General features: G+C 32.1%; 1 protein-coding gene across 1 annotated transcript in view; it reads left to right on the top strand.

Annotated features, from left to right (window-relative positions):
- Positions 1-7334: 7334 nt before the first annotated feature.
- Positions 7335-19179, top strand: part of LOC140440959 (ras-related and estrogen-regulated growth inhibitor-like protein) — a 38706-nt gene continuing 26861 nt past the window's right edge. Inside the window, exon 1 of the mRNA XM_072531317.1 lies at positions 7335-7499. The gene's annotated coding sequence lies outside the window, so the exon portion shown is untranslated. The remainder of the gene's footprint in view (positions 7500-19179) is intronic.

Below are 19179 nucleotides of genomic sequence, written 5' to 3'. Positions count from 1 at the left end.
CCTCGAATTTTCATATACTTCACCGCGTGGAATTCCAGTTATAGTTCAGCGTGTCTTCAATCCAAAATCCCATACGATTGCCGATGTACATAGACTTGTGTGACAATGTTGAAAAGTTGAAAATTACAGCCAGATGGAAAAATACGAAGAAGAAGAAGCAGAAAAAAACAAACAAACCAACCAACCCTGAAGCAAGAAAACATTAATTACCATCTGTGTCTAAAATAATTATTTGGAAATAAATATATTGATTTTAACACTTTGTTTATCTGCCTTTTGGCGATAATGGAGCAATACAAAAAAAAACTTGTCTCCGAACTTGAATGTATGAAAACTGATAAAAATGTGAATAGCTTTTTAGAGATGGGATAAAAAAATAACTACAACTTTTTAATTAATTAAAAACGAAATGTTCTAACACTCACCCTTCTTAGCCAGATTAGGGGTTTGAAATATCCCAAATTGGACCGAAGCGTAGCCGGCTATTTGGACTCGTGATTAAGGCTAATTTCTTGATCTAAATACGACTCCCGGTATTCACGTGTACTGTAGATCCGCTTTTTTTAGCGAAATTGTGGATATTCCAAAAAAACCCTTCCACGAAGGCAGCAAATCCCCTTGAATATCCACACGGTTCGGACTAGTCCAGATCCCACATGGAACAGCAGCAAAAGCAAAAAAACAAAATGCCGTTTTTAATCTAGCCCAACCTTTCAGTAACACCGTCAAATCTGGAATCACTTTCTTTCCGTCGTCTTTCCGAACACTTGACAACTTGACACACGGAGGTCACCGAATAATACCGAGATTCAAAAATTTCAATTTTATGATCCCAATTCTTCCAAGATAACTCTAGAAAGAACGATCTAAATTAGTTTCTTCACAAAAAAGAGGACGTGTTCCCTTAACTTCAGCACAATTTGCCAGACATTACCCCTATTTAAAAATTACTAATTTTATTTTCGCCACCTTGCTTATAATATATTATAGGCAACCGCTCTTACACGTCCTGAATTATTTAAATTTTGATAAAATAGAGGTGGGACTTTCTACTTTAAATTTGGAACGTAACAAATCGACAAGGAAAAGAAATGTCTTGCTCAGCAAACTCCATCAAACGAAGAAGAATCTTAAGAAATTGCAGTTAAAGAGAAGCGAACTCGATCATACCTAACAATCGATAAGCAGCTACTGGCTTTTAGGGGAAGATGTCCTTTCCGGATGTATATCCCAAACAAGCGAGCCAAATATGGACTGAAAATAGTAATGCTGTGTGACGTAGGTACCAAATATATTTTCTATGCAGAGTTGTATTAAGGAAAGGGTGCTAAAGCCAATGGACTGCCTCTAAGAGAATATTATGTAAAACAATTAACTCAGGGTGTGTACGGAAGTAACCGTATCATAACCATGGATAATTGGTTTACGTCAATACCGCTAGCATCATAGCTCTTAAAACCTCCTTACAATTTAACTATAATTGGTACTCTACGGCAAAATAAAAGAGAAATACCTCCCTGGATGATAAATCCCAAAAATCGTGAAATTGTTCATTCCCTATTTTGCTTCGATGGTGAAAAAACAACGGTATCCTTTAAGACAAAAGTCGATAAGTCTATGCTTCTTCTGTCGACAATCCACAACGGTCCAGTAAAATGTGATCCAACTGGAAAGCCAGATATCATTACATTTTATAATGCAATCAAGTACGGAGTAGATAAATTTGACCAAATGTGCGGAAACTAGAACATCTCTAGAAAAACAAGAAGATGGCCTCTTTGCCTGTTATATGGCATAATAAATATAGCTTGCATAAACTCTTGAATAATTTATATTAATAACCAACAACGACAGCAGAAAAAATCCATCACCAGAAAAAAATTTATGGTCATTTTGTCTGAACAACTGACGACAGCATCGTGTAAATTGGCCAACTTTGAACCGGTCGGGAAAGTTGCTTATTGAAAATATTTTAAATCTTGAGCCGCAGCAAGAATGAATATGCCCTACTGTCAATTTTGTCAGTCTAAAAAACGTCGAATGACAACCCATCTATTTTGTAGCGAACATCGCGCCCTTTGTTGTCAGCAGTGTAGTTCTAAAATGGAGAATTTATGATTTTTTTGTTAGTTTTAGGTTTTAGAAACATCTCTCTATTCAAAATAATTTGTTAAATTAAGATAAATAAAATACTTTTTCAGTGACCATATTTTTTTCTCGGCGTAGTAAATTTTACGATGGTTAGTGTAAATAAAGATAAAAATAAGGTTAGTATTCTAGGGTTAATAAAACCTAGTTCTTTAGTATGAAAATCTGGCTTATGAGACAACTAAATGATATATTGTAAATGACATTACAGGAAGATGTAGATCATTATAAGTCGTAATTTATGTACTATATCATTTTTATTACCAGTTTTCCTCTGTTCTCCCTGTGCATTGGTGGATTGAAAACTTAAATAGAGAAGTCCTTGATAGTTGTAGTAAAGGTTACCAACTAAACTAAATTAAAAATATATTATTAGAACAAATAGTGTTCGCATCCTGATATAAATAAGAGAATCACGTGATCGATGTTAGAGATCACGAAAAAATTCAAACAAATGGTCAATCACTCGCTAGCGATCGCAGCATCAATGATTGATGCTGCGATCGCTAGCGGTGAATACCAACGACGAAAAATCGCTGAATCAATTTTGTATTCTTAAGTTTATTTAGATGTAATGGTATTGCTTCCTTTTTATTTACAAATGAGTGGGATGTTTTCGTCATTTGGTTCATTGTAGTATCCAATAATGTTCAATCTGTATAATTTATTTATTTTCTGTAATAAACAATTTAAAAAGAACCATTTGAAAGATTAAGAGTTCAAGTTTAGACAATAAAAAATTACAAAAGATTAAAATCTTGAATATTTTATTTGTGTGGGTCCATTGCAAATAGGTAAAAGATATAAGAATAATATTAACTCATAATCTATTTAATTCTACTACCAACGACCTGTTTGGCATATTATAATTTGCTAGGCATCGTCAGGTCAACGGTACATCTTCTTCTTAAAGTGCCTATCCGTTCCGGATGTTGGCGATCATCACGGCTATCTTTACTTTATTTATTGCAGCGCGGAACAGTTCAGTGGTAGTCGTGTTATACCACTTTCGTAAATTTTGAAGCCAGGAAATGCGTCTTCTTCCCGGTCCTCTCTTACCATTTACCTTCCCTTGGAGAATCAGCTGGAGAAGGACGTAACGTTCTTGATTTCTCATTACATGTCCTAGATATTCCAACTTTTTAGTTTTGACGGTCATGAGAATTTCACATTCTTTCCCCATTCTATGCAGGACCTCGACATTAGTAACTCTGTCAACCCAGGACCGTAAGATGCGCCTATAACACCACATTTCGAAAGCTTCGAGCCGATTCATAGATGCAACAGTCAGTGTCCATGCTTCCATTCCGTAGAGCAGAACTGTGAATATGTAGCAGTTCAATAGACGGCATTTTGTTTTTAATGATATGTCTCGACTGTTGAAAATGGTTCTCATTCTAACGAATGCTACTTTTGCTTTTATTATTCGCTGTTTAATTTTTGTTGAGTGGTCCCATTGGCTATTTAAATTGGTGCCTAGATATGTATATTGCTCGACTCTTTCGATATTCTGTTGGTTGATTGTAAGTTGAGCGTTTAGTATTGGTTTTTTACTAATTGTCATAAATTTGGTTTTCTTTATGTTAAGAGCTAGTCCGTATCTGTTGCTGACTTCTGTTATGCGATTTGTTAATATCTGTAAGTCATTCAGATTATCGGCAAAAACTATAGTGTCATCTGCATATCTAATGTTATTCAACCATTCACCGTTTATTAGTATTCCTTTCGCACAACCGTCTAAAGCTTCCTTAAATACCCATTCAGAATAAATGTTGAACAACAATGGAGACAAAATACAGCCCTGTCGTACTCCACGTTCTATTGCAATTTTATCAGTTAACTGGTCTTCCATTTTGATTTTGGCCGTTTGATTGTAGTAAATGTTTCTGATAATTCTAAGATCTTTGTTGTCAATTCCAATTTCTTGCATTAGAGTCATTAATTTGTCATGTTTTACTCTGTCAAATGCCTTCTGGTAATCTATAAAGCATACGTATATGTCACAATTCACATCCCTGCATCTCTGAAATAGCACCTGTACAGCAAAAAGGGCCTCCCGTGTTCCCAGAGCATCACGAAATCCGAATTGTGTTCTTGTTAGTTGTTCCTCACATTTTGTATATATTCTTTTGTGAATGACCTTTAGAAATGTTTTAAGTAAATGGCTCATAAGGCTTATAATTCTATAGTCTTCGCACTTTCTCGCATTGGGTTTTTTTGGAAGATTTATAAAAGTTGACACTAACCACTCTTGGGGAACCACGCCCGTATCATATATACTGTTAAATATATTTGTCAACCATTTTATGCCATCATAGTCCATAAGTTTTAAGAATTCTGAGTGAAAATTATCAGGGCCTACTGCTTTACCACCTTTGGTGCTTTTGATGGCATATTTTACTTCTTCGACTGTAAATGGTGGTCCAGATTCGCAATTGGTGTTTGTTGTAATACCAGTGTTACTTCGTATATCTTCAAAAGTTTTTTCTACGTATTTAATCCAAATATCTCTTTTATGCTCTATTTCCAGTACTATGTTTCCCTGATTATCTGTCAGGAATCCAGTGTTCTTGTGTTTATATAAGCCTGCCGCTTCTTTAATCTTTTTATGGAGGTTAAATGAATCATGTTTTTGTTGTAATGACTCTATCTCTGTACACTTCGAGCTAAACCAATTTTCTTTTGCTATTTTAATAGCCTTTTTTATTTCGTTATTTATGTTGTTGTAGTAATTCTTATTATCTTTAGCGTTTCTTCTGTCTTCCATCATACATAGAATCTCCTCCGTCATCCATTCCTTTTTATTTGTTCTTTCAGGTTTTAAGTATTTCTCTGTTATTTCTTGACTTACTTTGTGCAAATTTTCTAGTTCTTTATCTGTGTTATCTGTTTCTGTACGGGCCCATGGTTTTTCTGTACGAGCCCACGTTTTTTCTTTTAGGCGTTTTTGTACCTTTTCCTTTACTGTTTTATTTTTCAGTTGGTTAATATCGTACTTCATAATTTTTGGTCTTTGAACTTTCTTTAAACTAAGTTTCATTGTGGCGATAAGTGGATTGTGGTCCGAATTTATGTCGGATCCCGGGTACGCTTTAACAGATGTTATAGAGTTTCTAAATCGTTTGTTAATAAGAATATAGTCTATTTGATTTCGTACTGTGTGATCTGGAGTATCCTGGGGAGATTTCCACGTATATAGTCGTCTTGGAGGAAGATCATAAAAGGTGTTTGTCACTACGAGCTGTTCTTCAGTTGCAAATTCAATCAAACGGTCTCCTCGTTCATTACGTTCCCCTAGACCAAAGGATCCCACTAAATTTCCACTTTGTCCTTTGCCAACTTTGGCATTAAAGTCTCCCATTATTAGTATTATTTCGTTTTTTCGAATCCTTTTGACAATATTAGTAAGGTCATTGTAAAATTCTTCTATGATTTCTTCTGGGGCGTCCGCTGTAGGAGCGTATACTTGAATAATGTTTGTTTTTGGTACATGGAAACGGTACATGGAAAACTAAATGCTGAAATTACAAAAACCCGTATTAGGGTCCTTGCTGGTAAAGGAAATACAGCAATTATGCCAGCAGTATTATATATACAGTCGGAAAAATGAAAGATTACCCATAAACGATCATATCAATCACTTATTTTGTATTTGCTGTCTTTTTCTATAACAAACATTTGTTATTTATAGAAAAAAAAAAGAAAATACAAAATAAGTGATTGATATGATCCTTCATGGGTAATCTTTCATTTTTCCGGCTGTATGTGATTATTAAATATGACTTTTAAAACAGACAAAGTAAAATAAACGACACAAAAGAATCTAGTAAATTGAAATGAAATAAATAAATAACCAATAAATACTACTTACATGCCGATAGCAGGATTATTATTTAGTGTTTTAGAAAACATAGTGTTTTAGAAAACTATCCTGGTAAACTGGCGACGGGTGATCATAATCATCCGTATAATCATGATACTCATTTTTATAATGTATATAAGAAAATATATCTCTGTTCTTTCATAAATCAAATTTCGTTTTATTATGTAGAAGTAAAACTGATTAAAGTCGGGAAATATTAGAAAAATCTAAATCCTGGTATAACTATAACAAACTTAAGTTAAACGAGCAGAAAACTCAGACAATAATATTTAGTACCGATAGATGTGTTAAACCATCTGAACCAGTAAAGTAACTAGGTCTTACTATGGATAAAAGGTTGAACTGGTCGCACCATATTGAAGGAATGATTCATAGTATCCTGACATAGTGCATAATTCTTTGGGGAAACTCGTCCTATGCATATAACATCTTCACTTTTCAAAAAGCAGCAATCCGAATTAATGACTCAGCAGAATATCGCGCCAGCTGCAAACCCTTGTTTAAAAAATATGGCATTCTTCCTTTACCTTCGCAATACAAGAAACAAAAGTTATATCATTATACCATATTCCAGATTATATATTTCACAACTTAATACAATAGATTATAATCTGTGTATTTCGCATAACACTTCTTGCTGGTACACTGTTCTATAGTATACAGAACTTTGTTAGAGCTACTAGTGTGGTCGTTTTTATGAAAACTGTTTAACACCCAACTGAATTGTTTGTTTTGATAGTTTCATATTTTTATATTTCTATTTTTCACTGTCTGTGTTATATTATGTGTTTTTGTATTATTTCTTACTTATTTCCTATATATACATAAGTGACTTTATATGTGATATTTTATTGTGACATGAAATGTAGTATTTACTATGTAAAAATTGTTACGTATCTATCTATCTATACTGACAGAAAATTAAAACAAAAAGAAAATAACTGATGTAAGAGTAAGACGCGGATCCAAAATAAACAGCGACCATTATCTGCCGGTAGCAATAATAAAATAGCAAATAAAAACAACAAAATAAAACAATAAAATCATACCGATTGAAAACTAAAGTATAATTTACCAAAAAGTCAAATACTTGAGTTGAAACTCTGAACTAGACGCATAATAATGAACCAAACGAAAATTCCAAGGCTATCGGCACAATCCCGGCATTTTCCGCGTAAAAATCTGACTTTTCCCTAAAGTCGCACCGATTCCCCCTTACCTTACCTTGACACATGGAGAGACGCCGTTTCCACGGCGACGAAAACTCATAAAAGCTATCGCGCCGCGACGTTCCATTCATTCAGTCGATCACATCCGAAGTTCTCGCTCTCAGTCTTACCGAAGTTTCTCACCCCCAGCCACAGGTTGGTGCATCCGCGACGATTTTGTCTGTGAATTTAAAGTTTCAAAACTGTTGAAAACCCTGTTTTGTGCAGTGCCCAGAGGGTACATCGCCCAGATTGTGGACGTGAGTACTCGTGTGTTAGTGTTTTTATCAATTTACTTCCTGCAACGACAAATTTGGTAGGGCCAGATCAAAGAGAACAACTTTTCTTGGTTAAAAGTAGTGAGCCATCACTTTAACAATACAAAAACATATAATTAACGATCTGACGGTAAAATGAATGTGTTATTAATTAAAATTTTGTCAAGAATAGTTAAAATGTCAGATTAATTGTTATTTAATTGTAAAGAAACTATATCATGTCAAAATTTAACAATTTATATTCAATAGTGTTATTTATTTATTCATTAATTGTCCTGCCGTTTATTTTGGATCCCTATTATACAATTATTTCATCATTAATTAAAAAAATAGTCTATATTTATAGAAATATAAAAATTGTTATTCAAAATTTAATTATGGACAAAAATAATAAAAATACTTATCACTCAAGTCTGTTTTTAGCATTATAATAATATGTCAAATATTTAACACATTCTATAAAATATAACAAGTCAAAAGTGGAACAAATCCAGAAAAGTTGATTCTCTAGAAACTACCAACAAACATACTGTATTACTGGATACATTTTAAGTTTCTTTAAATATTTTTGTCAATTTTTTGAATAATTTTCTAATATTTAATAGAAAGCATCAATACTTATTGTTTTTTTAATACTGAGGCTTTTTTTCCTTGTGAATTGTTTGGATATTTTTCACAATATTTTAATATTATATCACTCTACGTTTTGTAAGTTTCACGATAATAGTTTTTGACAGACGCAACAATATAAATAAACTTCACATTAAATATAATTAAGAAAATATTACAAATATATGGTGACAAAATGGAAAATAGAATGTTTTTGTCCCCTTCACTACAACATATTTTAGCTAATTATATACTTCCATTTTAAAGTTTCGTTATGTTAACATACCTCTTCTTCTTCAGCCTTAAGTAATCCAACTTTGGACATAGGCCTCCCCAAATCAATCAAGTGTTTTCTATTTTGTGTCACTTGCTTCCAGTTGTGTCCTCCTATCTTCTTAATATCGTCAGCCCCTCATTTGTAGTCTTCCTCTTCCTCTCTTTCCTAACCATTGTTCCGCCATTGTTGTATTTCGTGTTTTAATCTCCATTTTAATTTGGCATCATGTTTTCCTGCGTCTTTTACTTTGGTTTTGCTTCTAATTCATTTGTTTGTTTTTTGTCTATAAGTCTCACCCCGAGCATTGATCAAATGTTAAGCATACCTCTTATACAAAATAAATTAAAAATTCAAATAACGCGATCAAAATTTTTATTCTGTCTACGTCTTCCAATTTTATGTAACTATTATGAATAAAAATTTCTTTTTTTGTTTAAGAAAAGTATGTGAAAGTCACTTTCCTGTCAAAAATCAGCGTCATTTGAGACCAAATAAGTTAATTATAGGCAGCAAATATGTTAAACAAACATTTGAAAATATGCTTCGGTCTCCATAACAACACATTAATCACAGTTTTTAAATTCCCACATTTTTATTTCAAAAATTATTAATATCTGTCATAATGTCGCCAGTCAGTGGCGTCGTCAGACAGGGATTAAATTCGTTACGAAATTCTCTGTTTAAATTTTTTTCACTTCATTAATTTATCTCAGCATTCTCACCAGATGCTTTCGTTGTTCTTTCTTATTTTAAACTGTTTAACATTCAGCTCCATACATAATAGATAGTCTTGTAATAGTTTATAAAATATTTCTTTCAGTTTTATTATAATTTTTCTTTCACACAACATATCACTCGCCTCCTTCCATTTCATCTATTCCACGTTAACTCTACTGCATGCATTTCCATCTATTTGACCATCATATAGTACTGAATAAAGATGCCTTCTTTCTTTTTTCTTTGCCAATTCAATTGTTAACTCTTTCGGACCAAATTTTCTAGAATTGCAATAACTGTTTCGAAAAATGGTGGCATAGAGAGTAGTAAGTTACATACTAAATCTTCGTCTCTGATTTCCACTCTAGTTGCTTTCAAATGTCTTGTTACATCATCAAACTTATTAAAACACTGCTCCAGATCATCGACCTCTTTTAATTTCGTAAATATTAATTTCTTTCTCAAAATCATTTGTCCAGGTAGTCCTCTTTTTTCATATCGCTCTTACAAAGCATACCACATATTATAAGCTGTTGGTTTATCTCAAATAATCTCTAATTGATTGTCATCTATACATTGTACAGTTATTAACCTACAAGCTCTATCTTTCGGATTCGCTGCTAACTTTTGTGACTCGTATGTATAATTATTCTCATTGAACTCCGTAGTAATCCATTGTCCAACTTCTTTTTCTTCCAAAATAAGAGAGTAAGATTTGTAACTTTAATTCTATATTTCCATGCAGAATAATTGGCCCCATTTAAAAGTTCAATATTAAATATATTCTTTACTGTATTTGCCATATTTTATTTCTATAGAGTTTTCTGGGCCCATAACCTGTCGGATTGCAGATTAAAACTCTCAAACTCTTTGTTCCTTAGCTTTATTTTATATTCAAGATCAATACATACTGCTTAAACATTGCATATTTATTTCTATTACGTTCTTCAGCACCATAACCTATACTTCTTAACATCTATTTCTAATTATCTGTTATTCTGAATCACTCAATAACACAACATCACAAAAAGGATTAAGGAAAGTATTACACTTTACAAGAGAAACTGAAAGTAAAACATGGAAACATGTATGCTTCGAATAAGAATGAAAGACAAGTAGCAAAACAAAATTTAGAAACCATTTAGCTATCCTAAAATGGAAACACGCTTAACACTTAAGCAAAAGTGAAGACGAAAGACGGATCAAAGAGGAACAAGCCAACAAAAAAATGAAGAGATATGAGATATTACCAAAGCGGTCATATTTAATTTGGTATGTAGAACATTAGAAAGCAATTTAAAACAATTAAAAAGAGTTTGATGTGGCATATACACAAGAATACAAGTTTATTACATTCTTTTTTTACATGTTTTTCTTTATATAAGGCAAGAGTGTTCGAATCATCAATTACTGCATAATTTTTTGGATTACGTATCCCGCTGAAGAGCTATATGCGTACGCCAATGATCTTTGTTTAATGACCCATCAGCGGCCCGGTCCATCTTTCCAAAAATTATTTCGAGAGCGTTTGGCACCCACTTGAGCTGGCAGCAAATAAAAATCAGGCGCCACGGATTCTTTTGTCGCTTTTTGGAACTTTTTTTAGACCTCATCATATGCGAGTTTCGACAGCAACAGCTTTAGGCCATCGCGTAAGATTTGTTTTCCTTAAACGCCGGGGAATTCGGGAGATTTGTCATCCAGAAGAATGTCAACAAATGTTCCGCTGGTCGTGTTTGTTTTGGAGTTCTTCCGGTGTACCGGTCGTCTTTTGTGGGTGATTTTGAATTCATCGGGATTGTTGAGTGAGTTTCTGACGTTTTGTTCTAAAATTGTCAACCTCTTTATCCATTCATGTTAGATTTATGTCATTTATTCACAAGAATATTATTTCTGTGCAATATCACAAACATTGAATGCACTATGCAACAAACATTTAGATATAGAATCGATTGTAGAAATGTTACGAAATAAAATATGATATAGAGAGGTCAACCGACAGTATAAATATATAAAAATTGCTTAAAAGTCTTAAGTATATGGAACAAAACCCAGCAAAAATAAAAAATTCAAACTCGAATTCAAAATAACAGTAAAATACAATCTATAGATTTGGTTCAAATACCTACATCATCCTAATAATCCTTCTTCCTTCCAAAACTAACACAATGAACCTAATTTCGAGGAACAATTTAAAAATCTCAATGGTTTACTAACAGCGGTCATTAAGTTTTTATATCAGCATTCCTACTGGATGACTAACACCCAAATACACTCCAGAAAAACAGAATTATTGATTTTAAAATAGTTCGCAAAGCATACCAGTTCGGTAACTCCCACGTCGTTCTTTCATTGATAAATTTGCTTTGAAACTGCCAGTCATAAAGAAATTTAATTTTTTAAAATTACATTTACAAATAAATGTCGTAATTAAAATTATATATTTAGGATTGGTTAAGAAACTTAACCTTCGGAATAAGGATATAATTTTACTTACAGTACATTCAACCATGGGCGCCCATATATCAAAATCCAGGGGGGGGGGGCAAGTCAACTCAAATTTTTATTTTGATCCATACAACTTAATAAAAACTAAAATAGCCGATTGCAAAAATGCAAAAATATAAACATGATTTACAAACAGTAAAGAAATACCAGAAAAGTAAAAGTAATCTTAAACAAAAAATTATTAACAACATTTTTATGTAGGAATAAAAAAATCAATTTTAAGCAAGGATGTTAAAAAATAGTAATAAAAAAAGCAGGTACTCTGAGATACGAAATGCAACACAAGCAATAGTGTAGTTTAAATAATATGTAAGTAACATAATATCTGAATTGAAAAATTTCTTTTACTAGGAAATTAAAACAAATATTCAAAACTGTACTACGTTGAAAGGGTTAGGGTAGGGTGTACAGTACACCCTTCTACTACCATGATTAGCCGAAATTGCATAAATAGTCAAATGTGTGCAATCTTCAAATACTTCGCTGGGTGCCAACTTATTTATATTTGACATTAAAAATTTGTACTATGTTGTAAACAATTGAAGAAATTTAATTAAAAATTTATTTGTTATAATTTATTATAAAAAAATTAACATTTTTTTTTCAGTTAGTGTTGCATGTATTATAATTTATTGAAACGAATAATTTCCCAATAGAATCTAAAATGGTAAAATGTTAAACCTAACAAAACGTAAAAAGTAAACTTGATATTGAAGGCTAGTGCTCTGTATCTTGTGAAAATAAAAACTGAAGGTTTCTGGGGTTTTGTCCAAACTCATCTATTACTTTTTTAATAAAATTATTTCGATTGTTTTCTATTTTATTTCTATGAACGCTCATCATACATAGTCCATCTAATTTTTGTTCACTTATAGTGGACCTAATCCAGGTTTTAACCCTTCGAAGAGTTGAAAATGATCTTTCAATCGTGCATGTAGTGGGAGGAAGGCACAGAGAAATTTCTATAGCTTGGGCTATAGCTGGGTAAAATAAGCAATGGTCTAGTAGCTCTATCATTGAAATATCTTCTACATCTAAATTGGTTTGATTTTTCCAATCTGACACCAAGAGAACTAATTAAAGAATCTAGGTACGGAATAAATAATGACACCCTAAAAAAGTCTTCAGCGGAATTAACCGCATGGTTTGACCGTTGTGTTTGCTTTCTAGGAGCGATTCGTGGTTTTTCAAGGGTAATACTTAGAGATTCGGCATCATTTGTACTCTTTTCAAAAATTGTTTTAAAAGTTGTTTCCGCTTCTTGTCTGTGCTTTGTTATCATATCAAGAAATAAATGTATATGATTTTTAACTGCCAGCATATCTATTGATTTAGTTTGTAAAATGTTTACTATGCGTTCTAAGAAAGAAGAATATTTGGAAATCAAATTTAGGGAAATTATAAAAGTGGAATCAGATGTGGCACATGAAAGCTGCTGTGCTCTTGATCTTGTTGAGCAATTAAATTTGTTATCTGCTATTATTGTTTCTTAAACATTTTTGATTTCAATAAAATTTACTAGGCCACTATACCAAATATTTAAGTCAAACAAGTAAAAACGTGTAGCATTTATTAAGCGGATATATTTTTGTGAGAGTAAATTTTGCATTTGACATGGGACGAAATAAAGTTTAAAATTGTTGGTACAGGTACACTTTCTACCAATTAAGGCTTGATACCTACGACATCTCAAAATCCCTCTTTGCATTGTACAATATTATTATGGTAGGTAGCTACATTCGAGGCATTGTTAAGGAAGTACCTACCGCATTTCTTGGTATTTCGCTAGATTAGTTTCCGGTTGTTTGCTGTTTTGAGGTATTGTTGCAAGTGTCTCGCCACAATATGCGTAAATAATGTATTTTTTTTTAATATACTTACATACATTACGTACTGATTTTTTAAATAATATTACTAATGATAGGGGGGGGCAACTGCCCCCTCTTGCCCCCCCCCATGGGCGCCCATGCATTCAACTAATTTACACCTCAAAACGATTAACGGGATTCGCAGAAAACCTTTCGTTGTAGAAAAAGGTACGGTAATCTGCACTGGAGTTCTCCATAATGTTTAACACTTTGCTAAATTTTAGGTATAAAATAAATATACTTATGTGTCATTAACCCGTTGTTCATAGTTTTGCATATTTTGTTTTTTTGCACATTTTTTTTAATAAATAGTATCCTTGCATAATGTTATTTAATGTAAATTTCCCATTTTCCTGTTATACCGATCCTAAGTACTTTTGTTTGTAATTTGAGTAAATTGGATTTCTTTCTTTTGAAAAAAAAGTCCATGTAAAAATTGTAATTGGCACGAGTAATTGAAGTCACTGTGTAATAAAATAAAGTTAATCAACTAATTTACATAAATGATAAAAAAACACAACTTTCAATATTAAAGCAGATAAAAAATGAATAAATTAAAGGGATTAACAGTTATGTAACGTTTAGGACGCAGTTTTTTAGAAGAGAACTCACTTAAGTTTAAAAACTTTCTACCTTTAAAAAACTCTTCCATACCAGACCTAATTGATATTAAATCCCCTTTCTCTTTCATCGGTTTTCCATTGAAAAGTAATTGGTATTGTCATTAAAAAGTCTCAAAGGGAGTCTTCATAAATCAACCCTCGACCTGCTCCAACAGAAAAACATTTGAACCTTCCATTAATTATAACAAATTTATTAATTTTCGCGGAATTCTTTCATATAGCTTCATGGTAATTAGGCTGATTGATAAGTGGAACACAGGTGAAATTAATAAAGCGATATCATATTACGCAATAAAACAGATATATTTTCCGAGAAGGGAATTTTTATCGCTAAGGTCAAATTTAGATAATTCCAGGAAGCTACGTGGTGCTAAAAAAGTACAGATTTTATTAATTAATCTGCTGTTTTAATTAGATTAATATGTTTTATCTGATAGGTTTGGAAGAATGGCCTTTATGAAGTGTCATATGTCATCTGAGGTTCTATGTGGTGATAGCTGTTATTATAGAATTGATGTTTTAGAAACGGTGGATGAGAAATTTTAAAACATCACTCATATGTTAATATAATTTTTATTCACTTAAAACGTGCAACGGACGAAAATATTAGTAAGAACAAATAATCTAACATATCCTAACTTTTGCAACTTGACCACACCTTTTCCACCCTTGCAGTATTATTATCAAATGATCAGATTCCTACACCTTTTTTAATAGTGTTTAGAATTCCATCAACTTTCTATCGTGAAGCATAAACGTAAAGGGTATCCCCCGTTACGACAGGCAAAACGCCCTCATTGACATGATTAAATTTTTTTCATTTTTTTACCCGTATAACGTTTTTTTGGAGGTCCATTTTGTGTATTAGATCAAAAATTTTATATATCTGATTTTTTCAGATTTTTTTGCACGGAGTTCCATCTTCAAAATTCCGAAAAACTGTTTTTATAGAGGTTTTGGGGGATTTTCACCTTTTTATATAAAAACCATATTTTTCACAATTTTTAATGGTTTTTGGCGGGGGTAATCATTATATTTTGAGATTGTCATAACCTAAATCAATTTTCTCATAGTTTTATTTTTTCAATTTTTCCATTTTTATAGACCTGTAGTTTACAGTACTGTGTGAATGAATGGAATCATAGACTTTTTTAATGAAAAAACAGTTTATTTAGAAAAAATTATATTTTGACCAAACTATAAAGGTAAACTATATCATTTAATACTAAATATGTCTCCCTTTGACTGTAATTACTGCTTTTACCCGTTTTGCCATAGATTCTACGAGCTTCTGACAGTTCCCAGATATCTTTCCATCTCGAAACCAAACCAGAATGAACGCTTCTGTCAATTTTGGTACTACAGTGGATTTTGCGCAGTCTAGCTTTGCAAATGGCCCATAAATTTTCAATGGGGTTAAGGTTTGGCGAATTGCCGGACCAATCTGAAACATTAATCTTCTTATTTTTGAAAAATTCAATCATTTGCTTTGACTTGTAACAGGAAACAGAGTCCTTTGGAAGAATCGCTCCTTGGGGCTAACATTTTTTGTGTCCAAACGCTGTTCCAACATGGATTTGTATTTTTATTTGTTCATCATGTCTTCGATTGGTAACAAAAATCTAATCCACATGTATGAAAAAATCCCCAATATATTTTTTTAAAAGGATGTTTTACGGTTTCATCAATATGAGATGGTATAAGGAATTCGTTGTCAGACTTCCTGGACGAATTTTTACCGCTGTTCCTAAACTATAAAGTGAATTTCATCTGTAAACAGGCCTTTCTTCAGTCGTCTACAGTCCAATTAGAGTATTTTTTGGTCCAAAATAGCCTTTGTTACTTCATTCCTTCAGTTAGAAGCTGTTTTTTCTGTGGACGCATTGCCCTTCTACCATTCTTCAAAAGTCTTTTCCAAACAGTTGTCATGAATCACTACACCTGATGCTGCTACATCCTGTAGGAGCTTTTGGCTTATTTTTTGGGCCCAATTTGCTCTTTCGAAGTAAAAATATTTCATCTGCTGGTGTTGTTTTTTTCTTTCTTCCGCATTTTCCCAACCTTTTCACATCCATTGATCCCATTTCTCGTTTACGCTTTATAATCTTGCTTACTACCCCCCTCACTCCACATGTTCTTGTGATTTCTCTTTGTAACATAAGAAGTATGTTAACTTAACGTGATAATCTTTTTTCACGCTTCCTAAGCGTAATATCCATGATAAAATTAAACAAAACAAACTCACTAATTACCGAAAACAACACAAAATAGTACAAAATAATACAAAATAAGTGGGAAATGTCCTAAACACCCTCAAATAAAAAGAAGAGAAAAGTAAGGTTATGTTTTTAATGCTTGGTCAGTTGTAAATGTGTGGATAGCATTGCCAACTGTGAATATTGAAAAATGTCACAATGATTCCATTAATTCGCACAATACTGTAACTGTAAATAACCTAAAAATGCATTTTTTCCAAAATAGCTTATAATTTTTTTTTATTTTGTGTAGTTGATCAAAAACTATATCTCTGATTTTTTTTTCAGATTTTTCCGTTCAAAGCACTATTTTCAAAAATCCGAAAAACTGTTTTTTAGGGGATTTGATATATTTTGAAGTCTATAAAATGGAGAAAAGACCCCTAAGAGAAAAAACAGTTTTCAGATTTTTGAACATGGCGCATCGTACGGAAAAATATGAAAAAATCAGAGATACAGTTTTTGATCAAATACATAAAATATTGAAAAAAAATTTTAAAATGGACCTACAGCTAAATTCCCAAAAAAAAACTAAACACGTTTAAAAAAAAATGCATTTTTATGTTATGTTAAAACGTGTTTTTAAAAGACAAATTTTGTAAAACCTCTACTATGCGTCTGAATTTTTTGAAATTTTTAAGTTATTGATTTTACCCCAATTAAAACAAAATAAAAACGAAAAATTAATATTTTTGGTGGTAGGGGTTGGGGGAGAGAGCTGGCGGGCTAAGATTGCGCTGAGCATTATTTTTTATTCACATAGAATGCAAGAACATTTAAAAAATTTAATTCTGGGTTTAAGGGCATCTTGCCTAGCTTAACGGGAGAGTACCTTTTGTATTGTAATTCAACTATTTTTTATTTGAACATACTTATTGACTCAAACCATATTTTATACTGGCGATTTTTATGATTAAACCAAATTTTCTTTTGAAGTGTATTTTCCAATATCTGCCAAAAATTTTTGGAATTTGGTCACTCAAATTAGGGTTAATATCGGCCATAAATAAAAGAAACTTCAATACAGACGCTGCAAACACTAATTTCCAATAGCCGTATGCTAAAAACTAGAACAACATTTTTATTGAGCTATTTTTCACTTGGTCCAGACTAAAATAATGAACACCAAATCGTAATTTATGTGTTAAATGGTTGTTTTTGTCTTACATAAGCACATTAAAGTCATTCAGAGATGTTTAGTAAAAAAATGTTGATTTTAAAACGGATTTGAAACAAACTATTTGTATTATTCAGTTATATACTTTTGATTTTATAGTTTTTTTTACCAGTGCTTCTTCGAGAGCATTACCAAAACAATTTCAATTTGTTTTTCAACGACGCCGACGGATAAAAGTGATATTGTGTTATTTAAGAACAAGGAAATCTCCAGATTTTGTCAAAACTTCAGCGGTTTTCTCTCAACATGGTAATGAAAAATCTGTCATTGTAAATGGCACTTATAATAAGGACAAAAATAAGGAAATACAACGTTTTACTTCCGCATTTAATTTAATTCAACTGGGAGGTTAATCCGAGCACATGGCACTTTCTGTTTCATCGTATTTCGGAATTTTCACAGCGTTGCCAAGTTTTATTCAACATCAAGACTTTATAGTTGATTAGTAAAAGAGTTTTGTTAAGCTAGCAATTTTATTTTTGTTGGCTTTGATTTCTTACTTCTTTTCCAACGTCTCCATAATGAACAGAATAATCCCTAAGTACTTTATTTCCATTACTTGTTCAATACCAACTCTATGGATTTGAGAGATATATCTCTCTAAAGTTCTGTCTTATTGGTTCTTTACTGTTTACTAAAGAGCTGATAAAATGCACAGAAAATCTTTAAAAATTGCTCATTTTAGTGTTTGTTTTAATATTTGAACCATATTTTGAATGTTGCACTAAAACTACTTTTTGAGGATTTAAAATTCCAATTATTGTAAAGAATCAATTACTAAAACAAAAAATGAGACTGAAACTTAAAATCTAAAATATCCTTATATAATTTTACTATATAATAAAATAGAGACTGTATTGGAAAAAACTAGAAATTTGTATAATAAAAATGTTCACTCTTTAATTCATCATCATCATCAACGTTATGACATCTGGTTCATTAAAGAGCTGGTAAAATTCGAAATTAAATATTTTGCGCCGCTGCCATTTATCGTTTATAGCTCCAATATTTTGAAAAGTATCTTACTATCGATCTATTGTAAATGGTACCGCCGTCTCTAATTCGTGTGTCTCGGACTGCCTTTTCCAAGGCAATGTTAAATACGAGACAAGCCAGTGCATCTCCTTGTCCATCCTTTATCTCAAAGGATCGAGAATTTTCTCCATGTATCCTAACGCTGGCTTTTAAGTTAGACATTGTCATTCTCGTTAATCGGATAAGCTTTTCTGGTATACCAAACTCACGCATTGGTCATAGGTTTTAATGCTAAATTTTAATGTTTTCTCGAGGATCTGTCTTATTGAACGAATCTGGTCAATTCTTGATTTTTCTGGAGTAAATCGGGCCTGTTATTTTCCAACTATGCCAACTGTGTAAACTTATAGCGTTTCGTAGAGAATATTTGCTCAAGCTTTAATTATTTACTTTTAATAATATGAAATGAGTTAACTATAATACGTTTTTCAAAGTTTTCTACAAGAAATGATTGAATCTTATCTGTTAATATATGTTTATATAAGGAAAAGCTTCGTTTCATGTGAAGTATAGTAATGGATGCAAATTTTAAATGCGGCAATTTGATTTAATGTCATACAATTCAGAAAACTCACCCAAAAAAGTTTTTAAAA

This window comes from Diabrotica undecimpunctata, chromosome 5 (assembly GCF_040954645.1).
Source record: "Diabrotica undecimpunctata isolate CICGRU chromosome 5, icDiaUnde3, whole genome shotgun sequence".
Lineage (NCBI taxonomy): Eukaryota > Metazoa > Arthropoda > Insecta > Coleoptera > Chrysomelidae > Diabrotica > Diabrotica undecimpunctata.
This window is presented reverse-complemented; position numbering and strand designations above follow the sequence as displayed.